The sequence below is a fragment of the Crocodylus porosus genome, unplaced genomic scaffold, assembly GCF_001723895.1.
Source record: "Crocodylus porosus isolate Cpor-Errol unplaced genomic scaffold, CroPor_comp1, whole genome shotgun sequence".
Classification (NCBI taxonomy): domain Eukaryota; kingdom Metazoa; phylum Chordata; order Crocodylia; family Crocodylidae; genus Crocodylus; species Crocodylus porosus.
In genome coordinates, this window is record NW_017728950.1 from 5323443 (window position 1) to 5338853 (window position 15411).

Genomic DNA, 15411 nt, shown 5'->3' on the forward strand with positions numbered 1-15411 from the left:
AAACGGACAAACAACAAAGGGGTCTGTTAGCCCACGAGGTTCCCCAACAAGCCCTTGCTTTCTACCCCTGACGGGATAGGTGCGGCTGCCTGTTGGATAGTCTCAGGGCTGGTCAACAGCTCATCAGAAGGTTACAAACGCACGACAACTGTAACACGTCGCGATGAAACACAGCCGAGATGCAACTAGCCGAGGTGAGTAGAGATGAACCGTAGTCAGTACACAAAGCCGAGGTCAAATGGAAGCCAGGTAAATAGAATGCCGGGATCAAGGGTTGAACCGTCACGGCGATCAGAAGTCGAGGTAAGAATCAAAGTCGAAAGTCCAAAGCCAGGGAACCGGTACACAAAACACGACCAAGGATAAAGACGTATCAAAGATTCGCTATGGAGGAGACTAATAGGCCGCGTGGCCTTACTGAGGCAGTCACTGAGACCAGCCTCCACCCTCAGTTTAGGGAGTCTCCCCCTTAGGGAGGGGCTCACTGATCTTTTAAAGCAGCCCTTCAACCAATCGGGCTGCGTGGTGGTCAGAACTTTCTAGAGGGAGTACCTCATTTCAATCAATTACTGAGCATGCTCAGCAGCAAGATCTCTGTGGCAACTGGGCCTGCGCTTTACTAAAAGTAGGTGAGGCTTGAGTGACAAGCCGGCAGGTCACACAGGGGGCACATAATAGGTCTGTTTCCATGGCGCATACACAGCGGCTTCTGTATTGTCAACACATATGTATACAGAATTTTCCAAGACATGTATGTTCACCAGAACAAAGTATGTAGAAGAGTTAGAAGGTAAAAAAAGGAAGATAAAGTGCAGCACAAATCCTCATTTAGGATATACTACATTGCAGACAAACACACTAGCAATTTGAAAGAAAGAATAATAATTTGGTCTTATTGAGCGTCTTTTATCAAATCATTGTATCTTCACTTTTTTATCAAAGCACTTTCAAAACATTAGCTATGAAGTTTTAGCATATAAATAAGATAATGTGAAACATTTGTATTGGTATTAGTGGAAAATGTTAGTAGTGGAAAACAATTTTAAAAAACACAAGGAAAATGTGGCTAAAATACAAAACTCCATACTAGGCAAATTTGAAAAAGAAACACATGGTCCCATTTTAATAGCAATGATGAATTATGCTTAAAATTTTTGCATTAATTTGCTTTTGCTTTCCAGGTTTTAATCTATAGATGAATGTTCCTTGAATACATTGGCATGTTTCCACTTTCGGATAAAGAGGCACTGCCAACTACTTTCCTTGATTAAAAAAATACTTTCCATTTTGTAATGCTTATTTTAGAAACGTTGAAGATAAAATGTGTTTCCTTACTAACTCTGTCATGGCCCCAGCAGTGACATGCAAAGCTATTTCTGAGTTGACAGCTGTTGTAGAACAGCATGGGTGCGCACACTTAGTTTTCAGATGTATCATCAGGGCAAAACCACCCTGAATTTTCCCTGAGTTACTCAGTGATGGTGGGGAGGTACTTTATTAAGAGGTTCTCAAAATCAGAAGTTATTTTTTCTCTATTTGAAAGAGTATGGGCCTTATATGGCATTGGACATTTTATTGTAACTAAAACTCGGAGAGTGTAGGTGTATGGTGTATGAGAATAAAATGTTTCAACAGAATCCAAATAAAGGTTATTTCAAGTGGACACAAGATCCAGTTTAGATACATGCTTTGTTCATAGGAATGAATCAAAAACTGTACTGAGTTTTTATATAAATCATATCTAATAATTAAGGATGTGTTTTATGAACCAACTGTAAATCCCTTACTTCTCATTACAGTGTAGTAAAAGGGAAGATATATTTACTTGGAGGTTACTTAACCCAGGAAGCTGAAGAATGTCTTCCAGGAGTCCACAGCTTTGACCTCAGTAAGTAGAAATATAGGAATAAATTATGAGCTATTTATAGCTTAATTAATGTAATGAGAAATCTAAAAAGCTTTTCTTTCAATTAGAGCAACATTTCTTCTATGAAAACTTGCAATAATTATTCTAAAGTATTTCTATTCAAGGTCATATAGCCTGATATATTCAAGGTCATATAGCCCGAAATATGATACCTAATACTTTTACAAGCTCAAAAATTATCCTTTGTGTGGGAAAAATTGTCTGCATGACAAAATGAACTCTACAGTAATTTTAGAATGAGAGCTTTCAAATGCCAAATAATGGAACTACAGCATTGGAAGGGAACTCAGAGATCATCCAGTCCAGCAGAGAAACAGGATTTGCTATTTCTAAATCATTCCCAATAGATGCCTGTCTAGCCTGTTCCCAACAAAATCTAAACAAAGTATTTTCTGGAGTCTGGATTTATGGTGCATCCAATGGCCATTTTTTTTTTTTTTTTTGACTGCGGGATGATTTATCAGTCTTGTTTCCATAAGAAAACAGAGTTAATTCTAATAGATACTTTTGTTTCTTAACTGGTTAACTAAATGAAGATGGGCAGCAAGAGGATAATCCCTTTTACTACTGTATAGCCATTACTATAGCTCTAGAGCTTGTTGTCCCAAACCGTATAGAGAACTACACTGAATGCAACTCATCTCCCTTCTCCATTCACTGGAGGCAACTTGGTTCACTGGTGGAATCCCTACTGTGAATGTGGAAGATAAAATACTAAACTTGCACCAAAGATTATTGCACAATCTACTGTGTTTCAAGTGCCACCTCAAACTTACTGTCACAAAGAAATATATTTTGAGACACTAGGATAGACCCAAGCAAGGGCCTCTAAATATTGTCTTATTAAATTTTGATACATAAATGATAAAATGTGAATTACTTCATTTGTAAAATCAATATGCAAATAACTTTCCTAACTGTTCTATATATAGGTAGTTAGAAAATGGTTTCCCCATCCTACAAACTCTGTTGCATTTTTCCCATTCTGCATTCAGACCAATTGTGAGACATTTTGAAATTGTTTTTCCCTTCATACACATAGAGTGAGGATGAGAATAATCTACAAGTCAGTAGTTAGGGCACTTCCTGGAGATGTTGAAGATCTAAGCAGAGCAAACCCTTGAACCTGGGACTCTCACATTGCAGATGAACTCTCACATTTCAGTGGGTGGGCTATAGAATGAATCTCTCCCTTTCTCCCTCTGGTCCAATGAATATTTAATTATGTATCTGAAGTGCAACCACTCCAACAGAGGAAAGATTAGTATTTAATTAAAATAACCAAAATGGTATATTTTAATAAAACAATATATAAGCTTGTCATGTAGAAGAAGAAATTAAAGGATTTCTGTTATTAGATACAAGCTTTCACAAAGCCTATATAGACTGCTGACAGGTATGAAAAAAATAAATACATGAAAAGAGCACTTTACCAGAAGAGGAAGCACGTTAGTTCAACCTGGCCCCCCAGCATCTATATAGATCAGATTCTTCAGTGGGCCTTTTTGGTGCTTTTATCTGAAGCTGATTAAATTAACTATTAGATAAAAGTACAAAAATGCACCACTGAAGAGTGCGATCCGTACAGACGTTGGGCAAGTGCTGAGCTTGGTGTGGGGGTGCACTAAACTTAAAGTAAAGCTGTTTTTGTTTTGTTTTATTTTTTCATGTCTGTAAGTAGCCATAAATTTTATAAGGCAAATAATCCACGGAAAATCCAAAATGTGCAGTGTCCTTTGGTCTGTTTCACTAAGATAAAGAAATGTAGATAAAGGGGAGATGAGCTGCAGGAAATAAGAGGGAGATGACACCCAAGCTCTCTGACTAAAATTAACCACACAAATTAATCTTATGAGCAGCAGAGCCTTAGACATGAAGGATTTATGAGGAATATAATACACAAAAAGAACTAAGCCAATGGCCCAGATGGTTCCTTCCCAGGAAAGGAAAAAGTCAGATGTCCTTGAAAGCAAGCAAGCAAGGTAGGGAGTAATTCTTTGAGCAACTATGACCTAGAAAAGTTAAGTACAGGGTTCCTCATTAAATATGGCCATTTGTGAGTTGCAGTTTGTAGAAGTCGGGCACCCCCCAAAAAAGGACTGAAAACCAGAGAAGGCAAAATAAACTGAGAAAGAGGGGTTCTTTGCCAGTTCTAATGGGTCTGTGTTGCTGTATGGATACAGTATGGATTTGCTGTTCTCTTGAGCATGGCCCTAAATTACCATCTCATTAATGCCTACAAAAATCTTGCTGTGAGTTACTGCCATATTTAAGATTATAGTTACATTGCATGGACATTCACATTCTTAGGCAGAGACCATTAAGGTAAAAACTGTTTATCATGCTTTGTTCTATGTGGATCTTTAAATTTATGGTTTTCTTTACAGAGAGTAAATAAAGTTAAAAAGTAACAAAAATTTAAAATTTAGGCCCAGATTTTCAAAATATTATGCACAGGCACTTCAGCTAGCCATATAAATCCCCTAACATTTGTTCACAAGTATCTTTTTGCTCTGTGTGTACTCCCTAAACTCCTACACGTATCAGAATATTTATACAGGATTTGAGAAACTTCTGAAATGGATTATTGTGAAATATGGACCAAAAGTACGGAGTAGAATCATTATCCCCTGTACCCACTTGAGCCAAAACAGTTGGTGTCTTGCACACTTGAACCAAGTTGTGTTCTATAGCTGACGTACAGGTACTTTGGGTTACTCGCTCACAATTAGTTTCCCTTAGCTTTCCCACCATGCCTTGACTTCAAAGAAGAGAAATAAAGAAAAAGGGGGTTCCTGTGCTGGTAAAGACTATTGTGAGTGTCTTCCTATCAATGGTGTTTCTTGGGGCTCTGCCTCCCCTACACCCTATCCAGTTGCCAACTGAGTCTTCATGGCTCCAAGCTTACAGCTTTTAGCAAGATGCAAATAGATCTTACTTTGTCCTAAGTTTTCTCTTATCCCTTTTAATAAGGGACACTACTATAAATTGATCTGGTGTCATTTTTTTTTTTTTACCTGACAGCTCAGTCCAGGATAGACCTATAATAATCCTGAATCTCCCAATGCACTTAATTAATTGGTGGGTATATAAATATAGCTATATCAATTCATAAAAAAGAAACATAAATAATGATCCCAAAAATAAATAATGATTAATTCATTGTGCTTATCTTCACTCACATCAGTTTCATTACAAATTCAGTAAGAGGATTCACTGCACATCATATGCACATAGTGCTCACGGTTATCCCACCTTCTTAGTCTCCAATCAGTTGTCTCCTAGGCTTCCTATATGGTGTTCCACCAAGCTTTGGCCTGAGGCTTCCCTGGTGTCCTATCTCAGGGTTTCTGTTTTTCATGTATGAGGGTGTGGGTGCTCATGCAGACATCCCAGCTCCACTGCTCGGCATCATCTGAATGCTGAAGACCCCTCTGGGTCTCCTGTCTGAGGAATTGATCCAGTCTCTTACCTTGGTTCTGGCTGGAGCGGCTAGTGCAGGTGTGCTGCTCTCTTCATCCTCTCTGCCCAACTCTGCCCTCGTCTTTTAAACTCCAGCAATGGGCGCAGGTTTTTTACTTCACAGCCCACCCACTTCTTAAGCAGCAGCATGCACACACTCACAAACCATGGCATAGGCCATGTGCTACTCCATTTCCACCAGCTCCACCCAAGCCCATCAGACTCCCCTGCAGACCCACTGCCACTGCCTGATACCACCTGCCATTCCCTCCACTCTGAGTTACTGACATCAGGTTCTCTGCACAGCTCCCAGACTGGTGAATTCCTGTATATACTGCTCCTGATCTACAATCACATGGCTTAAAATAAGTCATGTGATTGTAGACTGGGTGTGGTGAGTGTCTGTACACACCACAGTGGAATGTTTCCATACCATAGATAAGCTGTAATGTCTCTGATACAGAATCCCAACTCTGTTATTACCTTTCCTTGTTTGTTTTGGTGTTCTTTAAACGAAAACATTCATATTTTTAAAATTCCCCTTAGAGTTTGGGTAACTTTTTTTTCAAATAAATGTCTACTGAACTAAAGGAGAAACTAATAGATAAGGTGCATATAAATTGAAAGGAACAGGTCAAATTACATGCCAATGAAAAAAAAATAATAGCACTCTGGAAATAAGAAGTGCAGTCTAAATCATTTTATCAGTTCATTATCATTTGAAAAGATGGTATATCATCTTATGAGCACATAAATATAGTTTATACAAATGTTCGATCATACTTCTGAGCAAAATCTCACGAAATCATTAGAATTATGTCCGGTAACAGCAATGGGTTTTGGGTCTAGTAATAGAAAGGTATATGTAGATGTTGTATGTAGTTCAGGAAAGCAGCTGGAAGGCACAATAAGGGATTATTCATCCATATGTGACAGTGAGAAAGAAATAACAAGAGAAAAATCTATGATCAAAGGTGTATGATCTTTTACATGATGCATTTTGTATGTTGGTCTGATGGAGTGCATTAGTCGTCTGAGATCTGGAAACTTTAAATTGAAGGCAACTTGATTTGTTGTGGGGGTTTTTTTTTACTTCACTGGTTTCTTTATGGATGAAGAACCAGACAAATAAGCATGCTTCTCTGGAGTAAAGATGTTTTATGTAATCTCCCAGGATAGGAAGCATAATTTTGTGTTGCTTGTCTTCATCATCAGGATTATAGATCAGATTTAATTTTCTGTTCCCTGAGGATGAATTGTGTTCATGGTTTTTTTCCCCCATAGCTTAGTGGTGCTTCTTTGTATAAAGTAATAGATGTGAAAATATATTTTTCAGATACAATGAAAGATGTGAGAATATATTTTTGGGTACAATCATATGGCACTACACACTCACCCAGATTATAGAGGTATCTGTATGGCGTACACAAAGTTGCCCAGATCACACAAAGTAAGCAAGTGGTCACACTCCCAACTCTGCCTGCAATATTGTTGGTATCTAGTACAATCTGGTAAGAATTTTATTTTGAGTTGAACATAGATTTAATGAGGTGACATTTTTATGTTGTGCCAGATCCAATTACATCTGATGCAAGATACTTCAGTAATATGGAAGTTCATTTCATTTGGTCTTGAGCAGATGAACACCAAGACTAAAAGCAACTTAGAGCCAGCTTCTGTTCTACCCATTAGGCATACAAGTGGGTAGGCACCTAAGAGTGATATTATTCTGCTCTCCTTGAGTCCCTGATAAACAGTTAATACAACAGGTGGGTGGGTCCTCCTTGTCCCAGGGCCCGAGGTAACAGGAGACACTTACCTGCAGCCCAGGACAGGAGAAACACCAAGCTGGGGAGAAAATCTGCGCAGCTCATTAGCCACATCTTCGTACAGCTGCAGCCAGCAGCTGACGGCGGCGCCGGATGCCGGCCGAAGATTTTAAAAATGGTGGCCACCACTCAGGAGGCAGTGGAGAGCCCGGAAAGAGAGCAGCGGTTAGGGCCAGTGACGGCGAGGGAGCGCTGGGACGGACAATGTCAAGCTGGTGTGCCAGAAGGAGCAGCAATCGCTAAGAGAAGCCCGACGACCGGGACGTCAGCGGATCGTCACAGGAACGGTGGATCGGGTGAGCTGCTAGTGCCGGGACGGTGGGTGCGAGAAGCGCCGAAGAGGGACGAAGGATTGCGGTTCACCTGGCTGGAGGGGGATCGGGGCGGGATCGCTGCCAAAACCAGCGGACGCCTGTTAAAGAGACAGGATCAGGGCAGCCAGAGAGCAGCTAAGGGGAATTCCTTCCCTGCCCCATTCAGGCTAGGAGGGATCTGGTGGAGGGTTAGCGTGATAGGGAGAATATCTGTGACTCCTAGTGTAGAGAGTCTCACCTGGTGAAGGGATTGCAGCGTGGCGTATTCTGATGGGGCGACTGAGACACCAGCATAGGTTAAGGTGAATGGGCTTACATTGAGGCAGGGAAATCCCCTAATGGTGGGATCGAGAACGAAGGACGTGTTGGAGGCCTGCAGAAGCAGCTCAGAGCAGGCACGGGAGAGTGGAGCCCACAGGTGGTGTGAGGCTGGGGTGGAGGGGTGGAGGAGCCCCATGTGCAACCAGCGAGCCAAGCCCGGGCCACCGAGGGACCTGTGAACTAGTTCCGCCCACTAGGGAAACAGCAAGTCATGGCAGGCGAGAGCAGGGCTGGCGACAGGGGAGAATGAACACCCATGGTGACAACCAGGTCCGGACGGGGATTAGCCAACAACCAGGAGGGCAGTGCTCCCCAGAACGACACAAGAAGGCCCGTCGGTGACAGCGTGGTGCATTGGCTGGGAAAGTAAAGTAGAACGCCAGTTCAGGATGCAGCCAGCTGAAATGGGCCCGGCTGACCTGTTAGCTCAGAATTTGCAGGCTCTAACACAGATTGTGGGGTCCCAAAAGAGGCTGTTGGCCCAACATAACACGCTAGCGCTGGGGATACTGAAGATGACAGCTGAAGACGACCCCGAGGCATATATTGAGGCTTTCGAGCGCCAGGCTATTCTGAAGGGTCTTGATAAGAGGTATTGGGCCAGCCAACTTGGGGCCTTGGTAGTGGGCAAGGCCCAAGCAGCCTATCGATCTCTCACAAGATTATGGGGCCATAAAGACAGCCATTCTGTACCTCCTCGAGCTTGATCTGGAACACTATTGGAGGCTCTTCAGAGCCAAGAAAGGGCCCGACGAAAGACGACCCAGAGTGCTGCTACAACGACTTAGGGATCTCTTTGTAAATGGGTCAAGCTGGCAACATGCACAATGGCGGCCCTGGTGGATCAAATTATATTAGAGCAATTTATCAATGATCTAGAGGAGAGGACCCAGCACTGGGTGCGGCAACACGCTCTGGGAACATGCGAGGAGGCATTGAAGCTAGCCGAGTCTTTCGCGGGAGCGGAATGGCATTACCCCAGGGAGAAACAGGGCCCCACTGTGATGGCGCCAGACCCGTGGGAAGGGGAAAGACGTAGATCCGGCTATAGATCCCCAGGTGGGGACATGGTGTGTTACCACTGTGGTAGAGTGGGGCACTTTGCTCGGGAGTGCCCTGGACGGGCGGCAGAGAGCAGACGGATGCCAGATAGCTCGAGGAGCTTGAGGGACTTCCCCGGGAAGCAGACCACCAGGGGACCGATGGACTGCAGTTTTGGGACAAGGGAAGGTAACCCTGTCTGGGAGCAGCCAGTGATGCGTGCACGGGTTGAGGATCGCTTGATCCAAGCCGTGTTAGATTCCGGATGTGCGCAGTCCTTAATAAGGGCAGACCTGCTGCCCGATATTCCGGTCAGCCCGAAGGAACCCGTACGGGTGTCGTGCCTTCGTGGTGAGACACAGACCCTTCGGCGGGTTAGAGTACATCTTAAGGTTGTGGATTACTGAGGGGAGTTGGTGGTAGGCCTGGCCCCTTGCTTAGCCTGTGAGATGTTACTAGGGCGGGATTGGGCCCCGCTTTATGAGGTTTTAGATAGAGTACGCGATGTTGAGGTCGCACGGAAGGCAATGACACAGAGGGAGAGTTGGTTCGGTGATGCCGAAAGAGGAGAGGATAACAACAGGGAAAGAGACACACAGAGGAGGTCAATTGGAGGGACGTCGCCAGTGGGCCCCAATTCCAACAAGCTCAAGGAGAGGACCCCGAGCTACAGGACTGGTGGACCCAGGCCACAGACGCAACCCAGCCTCCAGCTCAACCTTCCGACTCAGGGTGTCACTTTGAGGTAAGGGACCATCTCTTATATCGGGTGACACCTGAGGGGAAGGGGGAAGCCAAGTTCAGTTGGCGGTACCTAGATGTTTTCTTAAGGTAGTGTGGCAATTGGCCCATGCTACACCCATTGGGGGCCATATGGGGAGGGATCGCATGATAAAGCAAATAGCCCGATGGTTCTACTGGCCGAGGTTGGGAGACGATATATCACGCCGCTGTGCCAAGTGTCCGATTTGTCAAAAAACCAGAGAAGACCGACCACCGCGAGCACCCATTAGGCCAATACCAATTATTGATCTTCCGTTCTCCCGCATAATCATGGATGTTGTAGGGCCCCTGCCACGCAGCAGTAACCAGTATATTCTGGGGTTGGTTGACTCTGACATCCGATACCCTGATGCAGTCCCACTCCGGTTGCTAATGGCGCCCTGAATTGCCAAAGAATTGGTAAAATGGATATCTAGAATGGGAGTGCCACAGGAAATATTGATGGATCAGGGCCAGAACTTTATGTCAGGGGTCCTGCGAGGGGTCTGCCAGACGCTGAGGATTAAACAACTGAGGACATCGGTCTACCACCCACAAACTAACGGGTTAGTGGAACGAATGAATGGGACCTTGAAGAGAATGTTGTGGCGATGTATGCAAGGTGACCCCCGACATTGGGACCTATTGCTCCCGCTGGTCCTGTTCGTGTTGAGGGATGACCTGTCAGAATCTCTGGGGTATTCTCCTTTTGAGCTGGTGCTGGGTCATCAACCAAGAGGATTGCTGCAAATTCTTAGGGAGGATTGGGAGCAGGGCCCTGGGGCCATCTCCAGCCCATCGAAATACCAGCAGGACTTTCAGCACTGTGTTCAACAGGTATGGGAGTTAGTGATGGGTAACTTAGAACAGGCTCAACAATCCCAGAAAGATCGATACGACCGTCGTACAAAAGAAAGGGGGTTTCAACCAGGGCAGAAGGTATTGGTTTTGTTACCCTCCTCGTCGAGTAAAATGTTGACACAATGGCAGGGGCCATTCAAAATTGTGTGACAGGTCGGTCCAGTAGACTATGAGCTATACCGACTAGGGCATGTTAAGATGAAACAAATCTATCATATTAACCTACTATGCGAGTGGAGGCAACCTGAAGGATGGGTGGCATTCACAGAGGAGATGGTCAAGAATCCTGAGCCACGGACCAAGGCAGGGGATGTAGGCAGGAAGGAGCTATGGCGGACTATTAAGGTGAGTGACGAGCTTACCTTCCTCCAGAAGCAGGAAGTGACTGATTTACTAAAAGAATTCCAACGAGTCTTCTTTGAGGATCCAGGGTGGGTCAAGAACACCTTCCACGTGATTCACACACCACCAGGAGTAGTAGTAAGAGATCACTGGCAACCTATACCGCATCACTTTAATGAGGAGGTACATAGGGAGGTAGAAAAGATGCAAACCCTACATCTTCACAGAGCCCCTGGCAAAGCTCCCTAGTACTGATCCGGAAACCCGATGGGACCTTAAGACTGCGTGGATTATCGGAAGGTGAACGAAGTGTCCACGTTTGATGCTTTTCCCATGCCCAGAGTGATGGAACTAGTAGAATGAATCGGGGCGGCTTGATATATATCCACTCTGGACCTTGCCAAGGGATATTGGCAAATCCCAGTAAGACCCGAAGACCGCCACAAGACCGCCTTTGGAACACCCTGGGGACTATACAAATTTCTTAAAATGCCATTTGGATTGCATGGGGCTGCAGCAACATTTCAACGGTTGATGGATCGACTTCTGGTACCCCACACTGAGTACACCGCGGCATACATAGATGATATAGTCATGTTCACCTCGTCATGGGATCAGCATCTCCAGGCTCTCTGAAAAGTACTATCCGAGCTAAGGAAGGCTGGTTTAACCGCGACGCCACGGAAATGCGCCGTAGCGCACAAATATACCAAGTACTTAGGATTTCTGGTAGGTCAAGGGACCATAAGGCCATTAGAAAATGAGGTCCAGGCCATTCAGTCGTTCCAAGCCCCATGAACAATGAAGCAGCTGCGATCCTTCCTCAGCTTGGTGAATTATTATCGCCGGTTTGTACCCCAGTTTTCTGAGCTAGCAGCTCCTCATTCAGAAGCCTTAAAGGGGTAACAACAAAAAGGGCTTCAATGGAATAGGGTTATGTTACACAGCTTCCAAGCATTAAAAGGGGCCTTGTGTGACAATGTGCTAATACACACCCCTGACTTTGAAAAACCATTTTCATTGCAGACAGATGCTTCGTCAGTGGCACTGGGAGCCGTGTTAACGCAGCGGGAGGCCACAGTGAACGGACCCATAGCTTACGCCAGCCAAAAGCTATTACCTGCCAAAACCAGGTATACGACCATCGAATGGGAGTGCCTAGCAATACGATGGGCGGTGGAGCACTTCCGCTATTACTTACTGGGGCGGGAATTCACACTCATCACGGACCACGCCCCATTGAAATGGCTTAGTACAGCCAAGACAGATAACGCTCACATAATGCGGTGGGCGTTGGCACTGCAACCCTTCAAATTCAATATCGAGTACTGTCCAGGGAAAGATAATGTAACTGCTGATTTTCTCTCTAGATGCAATGGTAATGCGAGTCTTGACGAGGACCACCGAAGCGCACGAGTTCCCCAACAAGGAGCAGGTACTGACGAAACGCGATCCTGGGAACCGCCACAAGGCAGCTGGCGTGGGGGGATTTATGTCCTGGGGCCCGAGGTAACAGGAGACACTTACCTGCAGCCCAGGACAGGAGAGACGCCGAGCCGGGGAGAGAATCCGCGCAGCTCATTAGCCGCATCTTCATACAGCTGCGGCCAGCAGCTGACGGCGGCGCCGGATGCTGTCCGGGGAATTTAAAAATGGCATCCACCGCTCCAGAGGCGGCAGAGAGCCCAGGAAGAGAGCAACGGTTAGGGCCAGCGATGGCAAGGGAGCGCTGGGATGGACAACATCGAGCTGGCATGCCGGAAGGAGCAGCGATCGCTAAGAGAAGCCCGACAACCGGGACAGCCGGCATAGGTTAAGGTGAATGGGCTTACATTGAGGCAGGGAAATCCCCTAATGGTGGGATCAAGAATGAAGGACGTGTTGGAGGCCTGCAGAAGCAGCACAGAGCAGGCACGGGAGAGCAGAGCCCACAGGTGGCGTGAGGCTGGGGTGGACGGGTGGAGGAGCCCCGTATGCAACCAGCGGGCCAAGCCTGGGCCACTGAGGGACCTGTGAACTAGTCCCGCCCACTAGGGAAACAGCAAGTCATGGCATGCGAGAGCGGGGCTGGCAACGGGAGAACGAACACCCACGGTGACAACCAGGTCCAGACGGGGATTAGCCAACAACCAGGAGGGCAGTGGTCCCCGGAACGATACAAGAAGGCCCGTCGGTGACACCCCTGTTCACTACTTTTTATGGATCAAGCTTAAAGGTAAGATAATGGTGTCACAACAGTAGATATATTAATGGATTTTCAGGACTTGAATAGGATGGAATAGAATTGCATGTAGATACCCAAGTCTTCTTAGCCACCTAATAGGTGGAACAGAATCTGGCCCTTAGTGTTTAATGTTTTTCTTGCACCTCTCCTTAATTGTTGTTCAAAGTATCTTTGTCTTCAGATTCTTATATATCTTTGGCTCATTGAGACTAAGAATTTTGCTAGCACTGTTCACCAAGGTGACATGTTACATCATGTATTTGCATTTTTAAGGAATTAAATTCTTTTCAGCTTTCACTGATTTTTTTTTTTTTCATTCAGAGGCTGAGCCACATGGATAAAATCTATCACTCTGAAAGAAGTGTCAGAATATTAGCTAGGTTCAATCAACTTGATGCATGACTTACCATTGCACTAGCTTATGGAAAGGAAATATAGGATTAAATTCAGGCCTCAGGCTGCACTGGGCATATGTCCAAAAGCTACAGCTGTGGGGGGCAAGTAAGGGGAACACTGCAGGCAGAGTTCATATTCAGCACGTCCTTTGCTATCCAAGAGATGGCAGAGGTAACATACTAAAGCAAGAGGTATAGCTCCTATGTCTATGAACCTTTTAGACTCCTAGCATGAGACTCTCTGCAGAGCCTGTACACATCCTGATCAATCAAAATATAGGCCACTTTGGTACCAATCTGGGAAAACAGTGGCAAAGTACTTAGCATACATACTCAAATATATGACAAGGTTTTTCCCCCCGTTCAGCATGGGAGGGGCTCATTTTAGATTTGACTATGGGCAGACAAGCAGCTGCTGTGGTTCTGGGTAGAGCCAGGGTAGTTCATGCAGCAGATAGGGAATGCATGGGAGAACATGGGGAAAGAGCAGATGATGTGTGGGGAGCATGGGAGAAAGAGTGGTGGGAGGATTGCAGGGAAAGGGGTGCAGAGTGAGGGAAGTACAGGGAAAGAGCACAGGGGAAGGGATGCATAGGGTGGTGAGACATGGAGCATGGAATGAGAGAAACACAGGAAAGGGGAGTGGGGAAAGGGCATGCTGTGCAGGGGGAGCATGGGAAAGGTAGGAACAGAGCAGGGAGAACATGGGGAAGGGGTGCACAGAGCAGCAGGGGACCTGCTGCAGTTCCAGCCCTGACCCCAACTGGGGCTGGAGGCTGAAACTAGAGATGCCACTACTGCCTCGTGGGGTGCTCCATGCACCGAGCAGAGACAGAGCAAGAGCAACTGCAAAGGTAAGGGGGAAGGGAACAGACACAAGAAGGGGATAAGTGGTAGGAGGGGGAAACACTAGGGTGGGATGAACAACAGGAAGGTAGGCATAGGGGGCACAAGGGGCATGGGACAAGCTGTCTTTCCTCTAGTAGCTGCTTTCCCTGCCACTGCTTTCACTGTGGCAGTGTAGAATGGATGAATTTAAGAGGGCTGTCCGATAACTAGATTCTAGACATAGAAAATTAAAACAAATATTGCATGTCTAGAATCTAATAATTGGGTGAGGGGGTCCTTAAAATTCAGGGTCATCTTTTAATTTGGGTAAATATGGTAACAGTGAATGGGAAGCAACTGATAAATTAGCTTGATGTAAGCCTGTTGCTTTATAAGCATTTATAGTACAGATCTTGTAATTGTTTTCATAACAGGCAAAAGATGATTCCTGCAGTTTTGACTTTTTGGATGTTCATGAATTCTAACTATCCCTTCTTCCATTTGTATGGAACATCTTCCCTGACCAAAACTACTTCAGTGCTTCCTTTTCTCCTACTCTTTTTTGTCACTTTTCATCATAGGCTCAGATCCCGCTATTTGAACCAGGTAGCTGACCCCAGCACTTGTGCAAAGTCCTGCCATATCTGCACAGATTCTATTGCAGGATCAGAACCACTGGATCAGTCTTAGACCCTATACTAGACTCCTTCCTCAGTTTAGGTCTAGATATCTACCTCTCCAAATAGCCAGAACATTTATACTGTGGTTAGGATGATCATATTTCCCTGGCCTTAGAATGGGATACTCCACTCTCCTGCTGTCTAGAATGCTCGGCTGTCTCTAAGCTCCAGCCTCATCTGAGTGCACGTGGCAAGGAGGGGTTCAGAGTAGGGCTGTGCGAAGCTTCGGGTGCTGATTTGGTTTGGAGGAGATTCAGCCCAATACAGTGGCTAAATCTTCAAATCCATATCAAGTCAGGGGACCAAGAAAAAGGTCCGAATTAATCTGAAGGTTTCCAAATCTTCAGAAAAGATTCAGAGAGCTTCAATGATTCAGGCAGTCCCCACCTGCTACAGCAGGGAGCTGGAGCTGGATTCAGAGCTGG

The 15411-nt window shown here is 45.4% G+C and overlaps 1 long non-coding RNA gene across 1 annotated transcript in view; it reads left to right on the forward strand.

Moving 5' to 3' along the window:
- LOC109323765 overlaps positions 1-15411 on the forward strand; it is a 37969-nt gene that overhangs the window by 20493 nt on the left and 2065 nt on the right. The window contains exon 3 of the long non-coding RNA XR_002104752.1: positions 1800-1888. This is a non-coding gene — a long non-coding RNA (uncharacterized LOC109323765). The remainder of the gene's footprint in view (positions 1-1799; positions 1889-15411) is intronic.